General features: G+C 40.3%; 1 protein-coding gene across 6 annotated transcripts in view; it reads left to right on the forward strand.

Annotated features, from left to right (window-relative positions):
• The window catches only part of ptprsa (protein tyrosine phosphatase receptor type Sa), a 258,396-nt gene that overhangs the window by 68,100 nt on the left and 176,005 nt on the right, over positions 1-14,291 (forward strand). For all 6 annotated transcript variants that reach the window (XM_085433160.1, XM_085433164.1, XM_085433163.1 and 3 more), the window contains exon 2: positions 1,611-1,707. The gene's annotated coding sequence lies outside the window, so the exon portion shown is untranslated. The remainder of the gene's footprint in view (positions 1-1,610; positions 1,708-14,291) is intronic.

The following is a 14,291-nucleotide window of genomic DNA, read 5'->3' on the forward strand; positions in this document are numbered from 1 at the left end:
AGTCTTGTCACTGTTACCTGTTGAAGATCCGGCTCTGGCTGCTGGGCTGAGATCGCCATAAAACTTAACTTTAAAATCATTCTAGGTTCTTCACCGACTTTGAGCTAGCATGCTGTCTATAAAGTTGATTGCAAAGATTCAGTGCTGTGTTAGCACTGTAATGCAGTTACTTCTGTCCTGGACACAACTGGCACTTTACAGTCACACTCTTGTCCTTTTGTGCAACGCTACTCCTCAAAAGCTGCAGATTTTCCTAGTCCCTGCACTGAAATCAGCTGATTGACAGGGAGCAAAGAGAATAGCCTTTTTTTGTTCTTTTGTTTTTGTCTTTGTAACCCAAGTAACAGCACAATTGAATCTGTAATGTATCCTTAAAGTGCTATTATTAATCAATTATACCCAACAAAGAGAGTGACACTGATAAACATGGTACAAAACTACTGCTGAAGTGCATTTGGAGAAGCTGTCCACATAGGACTTGTTATATCCACATGATATTGATCATGCCCATGTCGTGCTGTTCTTAATGATATTCATGTTGTTAGCTGAAAGAAGTCTCTACCCACGGGGTAATGATGAGCTCCTCTGACTTCTCACTTGAGATAACCTTCCTCAGCTGCTCAGTGGAAGTTCCTTAGGGTGGACTTACCCATATGGAAAAGAAATAGTAAAAACTTATATGTGAATACTCATGAAAGTGGCCACTTTCATGAGTAAATCATATAAGGCTTACATGATTTACTCATGAAAGTGGCCACTTTCTCATTACTTTCATACATTGTTTTAGTAAGTATCCAAAACATACAAGTTTCATCATATAATTTTTCAAGGGATCTTATGTCTGTTTTCACTCTTATATGCTTTTCATAGAAGTTTCACACAAAACAGATACAAACTTTATAAGATTGATATATATCTTTTCCATATGGGTATTGCTACCCACAGCTGCAGACCTGGCTGAGAGTAGACTGAATATCGAGTGAGGCTACATACAGTGAGGCCTCCAAATACAAAGAAACTCACAAAAGCACAAAACTAAAAATACATGTCAATATACGGTATGCACATTTAATATATATATATATATATATATATATATATATATATATATATATATATATATATATATATATATTTAAGTAGCCGAATATTACAAACACAAAAATTGTTCATCAGACACACAAAAATGAGAATGAATCCCTACAATTACATTTCATATTAAGACCATCAACTTATTCCATAAATGCAGTAGCCTGTTGTGCACGAGTGAATATCAAAACAAGTATCAATCAAATTCGCACATGCATGCACCCACAGATTTGGACCAGGCTCATTAGAGATGTGAAGGAGAAAATGATCAAGAGAAGCCAGGAGGGACTTCATGCAGATTTGCACTCCATAGCTCTCAGGCAATCAGCAGCAAGCCTCCTCCTCGCCCGAGAACTGCCGTCCTGTGGTCACAAAAGGCCAAGAAGGGAGAGCGAGAGAAACTCATCACAGCATTTGTTGAATCCCCCCACCCACCACTTGAGGAGGTTGTTCATTTAGTAGTCCCTTTCATTAATGTTTCTCTGTCATTTTCCCTCTCTCTCTTTCCATCTACTTTAAAGGTACGAGCGAGTGAGTTGTAAGAAGCAGAAGAAGAAAAAGAAGCCACTGGAGCAGCTGAAGATATGAGGCTAAAAAGGTTTTGAAAACAACCCAGCGGTAAGTGGGCCCCTAAATTTTTGCACAGTGCACCGCCATTTTAGATGGAGCAATTATGTTTCCAGAAGCTGCCTCGCACCCTGCATAATAACTGATTTTACACTGGTGGGCACAAATTCATGCTTTCTAAATCCTTTTTCTTTTTGTTCTGCTACATCCTTCATCCACGTGTTCCTACCTTTCACTGCTTTTCTGTCTTCTTCTGCTTTTGCATACAAATCTCTGATAGTCACAGTGTCCCATAATCCCACGTGAATACGTTTTTCCCATTCATGTCCCTCTTGTCATTTTTTTAACCACTGCAGATATACACATTCTAGTTTGCTGGTGCCGTGTTGTTTACTATGTTTCGAACTAACAATTATCACTCAAAAAGCAAGGCTACGGCAAATTAACCTAACGGCCTAATTGAAAAAGATAATAGGTAATTTTTTTCTTGTTGTCTTTAATAGATAACCAAGCAGAGCAAAGGAAGCAGTTAATCAAAACTATACAATATCTAATGATGTTTAATTAAGCAAATCGGGGCGCAGTATTGCCCGTTTATTTTGCACGCAGTCACATGCACAAGTGCAAGTTTATTGAAGTTTGGTTCAACTCCAACTCCAGTGTTTTTGTTTCCACGTCCTAATGACACAATAAACTGTCATCTTTCTTCACGCTTTGGGTGCACCCTGCGCTAAGCTCATCCATCCATGCTGACAGCCGTGCTAAGGCTGAGAGAGATATCATCTACCTGTCACTGCAGACTGGCACTGAGGAGCTCCTTCTCTACTTCTGCAGTTCTTTTCATTCAGCGAACGGCGCTGGTGACTTTCAGATCTGGAAGCTATTGCGCATCAATTTAGACATGTAATGTACCCTCCTGAATGGGGTTTATTTACAGGCTCATTCACTGCTCCACTTTGCTGCAGAATTCATCTGAAATGGTTTCTGCATGCATTTTTCAGTGAAACTTATGTTCCTACTGTACAGAGTTTCCTCGTGATTATAGATTTCATCCCCTTTAATTAAAGGTAACGCCTGCATTTAATTCTAATTGCATAATTTTCTGTATTCTTGTTACAAGATGTCTTTGAAGGAAATTAGGAATATTGTGATAGCACATTTAGCAAATACACAGAGTGGCTGAGAAAAACAACAACAACAGCACACTAAGCAAAGTGGTAGTTAGAGTCATTAATAAGTCGGTCTTTCCACATCTCAGCTGCAGGCCGCAGACCGTTTTTTCCCCAATTTTAACAAATTCAGAGGACTTTCTTACAAACGGTTACAGTATATTTTAAAAGGCTGAACATTAGGCTGTTTTTACATACTGCTCTTGGGGTGTAATATCACCATTTATTGAATTCTAACTGTACATGATCCACCACCCTATGTCTCAAGATGTTCATATTATCCATTCAAATATTGCAGCAGTAGGAAAAAATTTAAAAAGTCCCCCAGCTTAGTTATGAAACTCCCTCATCTCTATTGCTCCAGTCAGGGAATAGTTTAATTTCAAGTTGATAGATCAAATGTAGGTGAATCCACAGACATTACATACACTGCACACCACATTCTTATTTCCATATCATCGCCTGATTATTAGTGCTGCTGGCAGAGCAGAAGACATGCAGAAACTGTGAATGAATATGAACAAATGGGTGTCAGAGCACATGCAAGCCCAGACATAACCCTCGTCATATGCACAGGGACCCCTGCTTCTTGTCACCTTGCTGCCAGAGGCCACCAGCCTCATTAACAGCTGTATTTGGTATACTAAACCACGATGAGAGTGAAGTCTCGCTGCCCTGCTTCGTTCGACTGCAGAAAAGGTTCTGGAGGCAAGATGGCACATCTGGATCCCCCACTGTGGGCTCAACAAGCTGAAAACTGAGAGCGCGACAACAGTGTGTATCGACGTTAGATCCACTGACTGTGCCATTTGACAATCAGCAAAACAAAAAACTGTATTTTAAAACATGTCCTCTGTGAATTAGTAGTTAGTTGAAAATTGCATTGATCTAATGGTCTTCCTCATGTTTCAGCTTCCTGCATCAACCATGCATCTATGTGGCTAAATGAAGGCATGAGTCAAAAACTAAGTCCAATCAAATTGCTGACCTTTCTGTGTTGGCGTTATTATTATTGATTACTTAAAATCGATTTAAAAGATTGGGAGCATCAATGAAAGAAAGCTGGAAAAAAACAAGCAGCAGCTAAATACGAAAAGAAATCAGCAACTGTTACATTGTCCAGTAAAACAGGTCTAATCTCATCATTACTTTCCGTCTGAAATGTTTTGTTTTGCTCCCATGAACTGGTTGGTACCAGAAGGACTGAGTCGATTCCAGTATTGATGTTTGGAAAGTGTTCACTAAAGAAATAATACAATATTTCTTATGTGATTTTTTTTTTTTTTTGAATGAGTAAATAAATCATCTTCTGAATGAGTTGCTCCTCTTCCACGGACAGCTGCAGTGACAGGTAGCCATGCTAATATAAATTTGGGGGAATAGGATGTTCAGAGGAGAGCAGCTCTGTTCACAGTTTGGAAATGATTTGACAATTCATTTACTGTTGTGAGCTTTTCAGTTATGACACTGCTGAGTACAAGGACACTACACTTTTCCTATTACCCTTGTCATAACTAAAAATAACACCTTAAATTGCAGAGAAATCCCAAAAGTGAAAATTCAGTTATGAAACTAAGATGTTTTAGATTTTATTAACTAAAATTAGACTATTTTTACTACTGATTACAGTCCTTTTAGTCTTTTGTCATGTTAGTGCTATATATAATGTGTTTCACACTTCAACAGTATAAGCACACGATGGGCCTGGATACATGTTTACAAAGTAATTGTGAAAGGTTTATGATGCTGTGAGAAACCAGGACAATGCAGTGATTGACGTGCTTCAAGTCTTTCATAAACCAAATCTCATTTTTAAGCCTCCAGGGAAAATGGCCTTAAAAATGAAAAGCCATTTTATTTTGCCTAGTAAGCATCTAACTGGACAAAATAGCTATTTGTTTTCACAGCTGCAAAACACTTCAGTTTGATTTCATTTGAACAAAGATGGGCACTGTGGGCCACCAGTGGGGCCACTTTGGCTAAAACTGCATGATCAACAGCAGCTATTTGCCCAAATTGGATGCGGCGTCTTTCGTTTAATTTTTGACATCTATTTCAGTTCACTGTTTTAAGTGTTTCGGTAATGGCTTGGCTGCGTTGCCGATTCAGTTGCCTTCCTCAGCAGGAGGGAGATGTGAGCTCCTCTAAGTGTACCTGAATTGGACAAATCCATAAGGCCTTTGCACCTGAATGAGCAGACAACAGCAACTGTTGGCTGAGCTTTAAAGACAGTTTCGAAGGAAAAGAGAGCAGTAGCTCTTAAGTGGCTCCTAGGATGTTAGCGGCACAATTAAACAAAGCTCTGCTAATCTTTACAGCTGGCGTCAAGAGGCACTGTGTTCTCTCAGAGCAGTGTTATCCGTAGCGTGGCACTGGTAGTCTGACAGGCTGGATAATGTGCCCTTCTGCCACCATCCTCTTCACAGCAGTGCTTTTACTACACAATTACTGTACTAGCAACAACCCTAATATACATCATAAAGAGTGGACCAAAAAATGCAGTGATGAATTAGCATCATTCAATTATGCACGCTATACACCCAGTTATTTGTTGCGGCATTTAAAGAAATGTAAATTGACCTCGAGTTTTTTAGGCAATGAATCTGATTATGCTAGCACGTGTAATTTCATGGTATTTGGAAATGAAGGATGTTTTACTATATATTCTCTCCTCAGAGTGATGATGTGAAACTATGCAGTGTGGTGCATTTTAATAAAGGTCCTCTCTGAAACTCGTTAAGCTTAATTTCTTTCATCGCTCAATCATCAGCTCTGTCACAAGTTCTGGCAACCTGTTATGCTGAGTTTGGCTTCATAATTATGCAGCATTTCATACGTCCCCCGTGGCTTTGAATCTATACGCACTCAAAACTTAAGTGTCTCTCGTGATTTGCCAAACTGTGTAACAAAACTTAAACGAAGCTGATGGAAGAGAACAAACAACCTGCTGATATGAAACAAAGAAAATGGATATACAATTTAGGGTGCGGATGGAGAGATGCTATCTAGGTCTATTAATGCAGTCATTGCACTGTTGCCCCAGGATATAGAGCCTAATCCAGAGGAGTGCAAGTGAATGGGACTATGGCTCGGACTTGCCAGACCTACTTAGGTTCTGGTTGAGAGCACAGTGCTGTGTGGGCGAATCTATTCTGTCCTAGGCAGGGCACAGCATAAACATTGCCCAGGGAATGCAGGCAAGCAAGCAGGCAGGCATGCAAGCAGTCAAGCGGACAAGAGTAAAACTATAAGGATGGTTGCCTTTAATTTCCTTTCTACTGACTCCTCTCAATTGTCCGGGCCTGAGAGCAAGAGAGGGGAAAGAGAGAACAGTGTGTCCATATGAGTGGAAATTACCTGTAGTAAAACCTTTTTTTCTCAGGCCTCCCTCACTAAAGTGTTTACTCTTATCCACCCTTTCCCTCTCAAATACTCTGACACGTGCATGCATGCGCACACACTCTGCTCTGATTCATCCAGTCGCTACCGTGAAGCAATGACTTGCCTGCTCACTTACTGTCTTAAAGTTATTTGCGTTTGGTCCATAGCACTCTGGCACTCTGACCTTCTGCCCCTGCATGTAAACAGAGTACCACTGCTCTCCCATCCACCACCCTGCCACTGCCATCCCCCACCTTCCACTACCAAATAAGGAAGACACAGCCACTGAGAGCCACCAAGTCGGTCAGTAAGCCCACTGAGAAGGCCATTAGAGAGCCAGCAAGCCAGCGGAGAGGTTGGTAGAAAACCACCTCTGGCATCACTCATCACTACTGGCCTCTATGGCTTTACCCGCCTCTCTGCGGTTTAGAAATACACACACACTTATACACAAACACTCCCTGAAAGGTACACACATGCACTGTGACCTGAAAGCATTAAAAGCAGTCAAATACAGTACCCTCTGTACAGTGGTGCATACTGAAAGGCACATGCAAACACAGCACACAAAAATATCATTCAGTATAGATACAAATGAAATATACCCAGTGAACTACACATACACAGAGTAATGATATATTACTTCATTAAAAGTATGCCTACATACAACATAAATTATCAAATGGGTTCTCTCTGCAAGGCCTTCCTTTAAACAATCAAAGATGTGTTTTGAGATGTATATGGGCTATATTATTAAAGGTACTTGTGTATGCCAGCACAAAAACACTAAACATGCCACAGACATAAGACAGATGACTGTTACCAGAAATCACATTCTCAATTCCTTAAGTTTATTGCTAAGCTAGTGACATATGTCCATCCGCTTCCTCAACCACATATTCAGTTCAGGGTGGGAAGCAGGGACAGGAGATTATCCCACCTATCATAAGGCGAAGGGTGGAGTACATTGGACAGGTCACTAGTCCATTACAGAGTCAACACACAGAATTAGACAACCATTCACGCTCATATTGACACCTACAGCCAGTTAACTTAAATCTGCAGTAGGAAGCAGGAGAGATCCCATGCAGCGGTGCTCCTCACGCTCATTCTTTCTAATGACAATATCTGCTAGAATTGGGACAACTTTTATCTTTTTCTTGTCAACCACCACTGCCTCTTACTTTTAAAATCCAAGCTTGACTCTTACATCATGCCATTGCCTGCTGGCCCATGTCAGAAGCATCTTTGCAAAGCCGACAACTTGGATCAGGTGGGCTGTAGTAGACTGCAGTACATTGGTTCTTGTGCTGCCATGGTCAGAGCCTCTATGTTGTCCTTCACACAAGCTGTTCTTAACCACTGGTAGATCTTCTTGATGCCACCCTCTTCCCCCATCTGCTAACACTGGCAGATAGAACCAATATCTTCCATGATATTTTCTATTCCATTATCATCTGTCTTCAGCTGGCTATGTAATTCTTATAACACTTCATCCAGGGATCTGGCATTTTTCTCATAAGTTCACCTATTCTCCTTGCTTCATCTTTGATTGTAGTTGTAACACACACTTATCCTTTGCATCCCTCTTTTCATTGCTTGTAGAGTCTCAGGGTGCCGGAACTTGAGTGGGATACTCTGTGCACTGTGAAGAGGTTTTATGCCTTGACATCAGTGGACTCTATCACATCATATGTTCAGCTATAATTATTATAGCTATTTCAGATCCCTATCTGATGGCTTGTAAGCAAATGTGTCTTGCAATATTCTTACTGTTTAGCACATAACTATGCATTCCCACTTATCCAGTCTGAGTTACATCTCGGTATCCTCTTTATGTATCCTGGTGAGGTGGATCAGTGAGTCAATGTTTGCTCACTCCAGGCACATAGCTTGATGTCATCCATGTATTGGAGATGGCTGATGGTCACTTTTCTCCTGGATCTAGATCTGTGTCTGTATACTTATTTGAAGTGAGTATAAGATAGATTCTGCACTGCAGAATCTATGTGTCAGCTTGTCAGTCATGAGCTTTTCAGCTCCTCACCAAGATTCTTAGATTAGGGAAACCAACCTTGAGTCATAGTCAGTCTATGCTCAGGTTAGGTTGCCAATTCAAAGCATCTTGGTGCACTGTTCAATCAACCACCAGTGTTGGGGAGTAACGGAATACATGTACCGCCGTTACGTATTTAAAATACAAAATATGAGCAACTGTATTCCATTACAGTTACCGTTTAAAAAGGTGGTATTCAGAATACAGTTACTTTGTTGAAATAAAGGGATTATACTGCAGTCTTTTCCTGTTTGATATGTTCGGTTATGCCCTCTCTATTTTTGGTAATTTCACGCCATTGGAAATCCAAACAAAACACGCATTAAGAGGCTCTAATGCCTGTGTCTCAATCTCGCGTCTCATAATGACGTGAAGAAATATTTTTTAAAAAGAATTTAATATGAAGGCAAGAGTGTTACAAAGAATGTAGCCTCATGGGCAGTGTAGTCTGTGCTGCAGGGAGAATGGACTGCCATACCCGTTATGTGTCTGTGAGCGAGGGAGGGAGAAAAAGGAGAGTAGAAAAGCACGAACTGTCCATGGGCAGAAACGGGAGCTGGAAGCATGTAAATATAATAATAACCACTGCAGCCAAAAAGAGTGCCTGACGAGCCCAGTTGTATGTAAGCTATTAAGACTCGAATGTACTCTGTGTTCGCGCTTTCCACCGATACAATAAGTTCCGTTGGAGCAGTCTTTCAACGCTCTAGCAAAGCAGACCCAGACAACAAAGTAAAGCTAGTTTTTGGCTATGAGCCCGACACGGAACCTGACATATTAGCCAGAGGTCCCTTTACTACGATTCGGAGCCGCGGACCTGTTTTATATATGCGCGGAATCGTTTTCTATACGAGATTGCTACAAAAAGTGCAGCCTTACCTAATGTCAACCTACTGTTACTCATTTTATATTAAGATTTAAAAATCTAGTTGCTCTTGGTATGGCGAGTAACCTTCACTAATAGTAATAAATCACACAGCAATAGATTATTGCTGTGTGCTCTCATTGCTTTGATCAGCTCTGAGTAGGTCTGTCCTTGTGCCATTATGCATTTGCAGCTGGGAGTACATCTTTTATAGGTCCTTGGCAGTGTTGGGAAGGTTACTTTTAAAATGTATTCCGTTACAGAATACAGAATACATGCCCCAAAATGTATTCTGTAACGTATTCCGTTACGTTACTCAATGACAGTAACGTATTCTGAATACTTTGGATTACTTAATATATTATCGTGCTTTTTACAACAACGTGAATGTACTATTGCTGTGTGATTTATTACTATTACTGAAGTTCCGCGACTCCGAACTGTAGTAAAGGGACCTCTGACTAATACGGCGGGGTCCCTGTCGGCTCATAGCCGAAAAATAGCTTTACTTTGTTGTGTGGGTCAATTTTTCTTGCGAGAGACAGAGAGAGGCGTTGAAAGACTGCTCCAACGGAACTTATTGTTTTCGGAGGAAAACACGAACACGGTGTACAGTCGAGTCTTAATAGCTTACTTACAACTGGGCTCGTCAGGCACTCTTCTTGGCTGCAGTGGTTATTATTATATTTACATGTTTCCAGCTCCCGTTTTTCCTCGACGACAACTCGTACCTTTCCACTCGCCTTTTTCTCCCTCCTCGCGCTCACAGACACATAACGTGTATGGCAGTGCATTCTCCCTGCAACACGGACTATACTGCCAATGATGCTACATTCTTTAGAGCTATGCTTGTAGCATTCTGCCTGTTAGCTTAGCACAACAACAACAACAACGAAAAGGCGCTCTCTCACCCAGGAAACACACAGTCGCAGAAAGAGAGAGAGAGCGTCGCCCTGTAACCATGGCAACCGTAACGCTGCCGCCTGGAACGAAAGAACGTAGCTGTCAAACAAAACTCAAACAGTCCTGACCCGCGACAAAATGAAACAGGAAAGTACCGCAGTGTAATCCATTTATTTCAACAAAGTAACTGTATTCTGAATACCACCTTTTTAAACGGTAACTGTAACGGAATACAGTTACTCATATTTTGTATTCTAAATACGTAACGGCGGTATATGTATTCCGTTACTCCCCAACACTGGTCCTTGGAGAACAAGCCTTCTGTTCTCTTGGGTTTTACTTTTCTTCAGCCTAGCAGTGAAGGGTGTTTTTAGAGACTCAGTGGTGGACTTGTTGATGTCCTTTTTATCCATCCAGGCCCTTCTGCACCTCTGTTAATCGACTAATGCTCTTCTGGACTTGATTTTGGTTTTCAGGTTTCTCCTCCATGGGGGATTCTCTCTGCATATAATCTTGATTTTATACCCACGTGTCTCTAGGATTACTGTTGAAGTGGCATATATCAGCTTATTGGCTTCTGTGATGCTATCATGGGACATGATGAGTAGAGGGTGAATAACATCTGCAAGTATCTCTTCAGACGGGACTTTGACATTGGATCCGGGGAGTCTCATCCATGGTTGTGTACTGCATTTAGTCTGGCCACAACCTTAATTCACAGCTCAACTAAATTCACAGTTAACTGTCTGCTCAGTCTAGCAGGGAACTTGAAATTTACAGTTCGAGCAGGCATCGCGTAAAGCATTTGTCAATTTTACCAGATTCATAAGACAAAGAGGAAAAAAAACTTACGTACTTACTTCTCTTTTTATGTCTTTGTACCTGTTTATTTCACTCTCTCTGAATTTCTTTGGTTTATTTAACTGGACTTTGTTACCTGCATCCAAACGTCAGCCGAATTCAACAGAGCTTGAGGGAAAACACACAGTGAGGAAGCCATATTGAAAGTGAGCCATCTGAAAGAATTTCACAAGAGTTGAAGGAAGGAAAGAGGCAAGAATAGGTCAGTGTGGCTGGTCACAGAAAACATTTCTGTATAGTTACACTGACTGAAATGTGTTACGTTAGCAAAAAAGACTATTGTTTAAGTTGTTTTTTGAGATGTCCTTTCTCCCAAGACTATAAAGTTAGATACTTAACACAAGAGACTTGACACGATGCAAGCTGACTGTGCAAAAACTACATCTGAGCCGTGAACTGCAATCATCAGAAGTGCAACTGAAAACACTCAACATCACATATGACAACAAAACCAATCAATTTCAGAAAGGAGCCTAATGTCAATACTGAGCTCTGGGGAATCTCATCCAGATACTTATGTAGTTGTTTTTCTTTAGTTCTGTGCAGAAAAAAATGGATGGATAAAATCTGGGGGTAAAATGTTGTTAGCTGGGTAAAATGCACAAATGGAAAGAAATATAGCTAGACCTGTAATAAAGCCTGATCACACATGGGAGGAACACATTTTAGAGAATCAACAAATGCAACAAGGCAAAAAATTGTCCTAAAAATGCAAAGAAAGCAGACAGATTTATTTTCCGCTAGCAGCATGTAATTCATTGCATTCCCATTCCTTCTCTTCTCCCTGCACCCACCAAGCTCCTATCTCCATTCTCAAACTCCTGTCTATTGCAGTGCTCACTTGTGTATCAAGGTAATGAATTCATAATCTCTCTCAAGCTCTTTGTAGATCTCTATCGTGGAGGGAGATAAGAGCAAGCATCGTTGCTCTCTAATAGCCGTCAGTCTGCCTCTGTTCCCGCTTGCTCTGTGTGTGTTTGTGTGTACAGTATGTGTGTGCGTTGAGGAAATCACCCTTCACCAAAAACCCTGCACACTGTCCTCCATTTTGGCTTCCAGCGAAGAAGAAAAATATTCTAGCCTAGAGAGTCACTTATCAGCTAACTGTTGAAGCTACAAGGCGACAAATGTCTCTCAGAAAGAAGAGCGTTAAACACTGAGCACTGGTTCACTTCCTCTTGTTCTTCCAGCGCCTCAAGTGCACTAAAAAAAGCACACTTGTCAACCTAGCTGATAAACACTCAGTCACAGGGAAAGTAAATATCTGAGAGGGTGAGGCAGACTCAGTGTAACTAAACTTATGACAAAGGGTGGCTCTCGAGGGCCGACCGGACGTGCACGTGTTTTTAATTGTGTTTTCAGTAGGGTGATGAAATGTCTTCCATTTGAGCACAAGCTGGCAGTAAGTGGGCTGTCGCCTTCAGGGACAGAGTGAGCGATGGCCCGCTGCTATCAGAGGTGATTGTGTCTCAACCCTTAAGGGTGACACAGATGAACGAAAGGGAGCAGGGAGACAATAAGGAAGAAAGCAACCAGGGGATGGACTGGCAAAAGAAGCCTTGGAATTTGCGGTCAAGTGTCCCCTGTTTAATACACCAGACTGAAATTGGCACAACATATTTGAGAATCAACATTTTGTTTAAAAACAAGCTAATAAAAAAAGGCAAGTATGTATGTGATGATGACTTCTATGAATTGTCATACAATGGTAAATTCTTTTAAAACTTCAAAAAAACATTTCAAGACCCCAGAAAAAAAGCCGTATCTAATTTAAAGTTAATTTTACCACTCTTCCTCTCAAAGTGTCCCATTATAGCTTCTGTGTTTATACTCCCTGGACCTTCTGATTAAATGTGTATATACACACTTTCAATTTCAACATGGAACTAAAAAGAGAATCAACTTTATTTAGCATTACTGTTAATGGGAGCTGGGTGAACAGCTGCGATCCAGAGACCAATGTGCAGTTTTTAGTGCACTTTAGTCCACAGTGTCCAAGGATGAAAATCGTACTGCAGTTCTTGAGTACAAACACAAATGTGCCTCCCCCAGTTTAAAGCTACATTGTAATGTCCTTTGGCATTTTGAGAAGAATATTTGGCACAAAGAACCTGAGGTTTGGCCACAGAATCACCCAACATACCTTAATTGCCAGATTGATTCCCAAGACTCGTACTTCTCCCTCGAAATTATGTTCAGATTGAAGTGCTGCCATTTTGATACAAAAGAGAAGATCAAGGGCGACATTCAAAGACGATTTTGATTACACCTAGTATAAGTGACGTAGTTTTTATGTACTCTGATATACTCCATTCACACTTGAATGTTCAATAGGTCCCCTGTAATTGGAGCTATGTTGGTTCCTGCTCCATGATCCTCTGTCCATGATATTTTAAATATATTAAAAATAATATGCCAGATAAGCCATAATACAAAAAAATTAAATATTTCAAATACTTAAATAGATTCATCACTTTTAAAAAATAAAATCATCACTTTTAATATTTATTGTACCCATTTTTTGTACGTCTGACTAGTTAAACTTCGGAAATGGACTAACCAACTTGCAATGAGATTCTAACGTCAAAACCCAAGGCTGAAAAGCCCTGTTCTTTAGTTGACTCTGTTTATTCTGGGCACATAGTGCCTACTCCAGGGGTCGGCAACCTTTTTGATGATGAATGCCGTCTAAAATTTCCTCAGAAGTCAATGTGCCATATGATTGCATTAGCAATAAATGTAATAATGCTCTATATGAACAGTTACACACTATATAAAACAACTTTACAGAATTATATTTGTTCGCAGCTGTCAGCAGCTGTCAGCAGCTGTCAGCGAATAGTTATCAGCTATTTTGAAACAAAACAGCAAATGAACTGTACAACAGAAAATGCAAATGCTATTTATGGTCTCCTCACAACAATGATAACAAACACTGTTGTGACAGTGATGTACACAGTCTTGTTGGTATATGTGTGGTTTCTATACATTTTACATCATATAAAAACTTTGGTTGTAAGATTCAGATAATTATTTATTAAAAGCTAGACATTTTAAATGAGAATAAGAAAGAAAAGTATTTCTTTGTGCCTCTCTTTCCCTGTTAATGCCCTACCTGGCCCCCTGGCAAAACTTTGGGTAAACACATGAATAAGACAGGGAGACAAAGTAGGCATATAAATATAGCTGTGGTCAGAAGGTTACATACACTCATCATGGATATAAATGCCATAGGAACTTCGGACTTTTAATGATTTCTTTGGACTTCTTTTTCCAATAATTAAAAGATTGTACATGATTTAATGACCTTAAAAACACAAATTGGATGCACATGTTTAAAATTAATTAGGATTCCCCCCCAGTATTTGGTTAAATGCCTCTTAGCAAGGCACACCTTGAT

Source organism: Copadichromis virginalis, linkage group LG15, assembly GCF_057382275.1.
Source record: "Copadichromis virginalis isolate Kocher_CV1m ecotype Utaka linkage group LG15, C_Virginalis_male_GT1.1, whole genome shotgun sequence".
Taxonomy (NCBI): Eukaryota; Metazoa; Chordata; class Actinopteri; order Cichliformes; family Cichlidae; genus Copadichromis; species Copadichromis virginalis.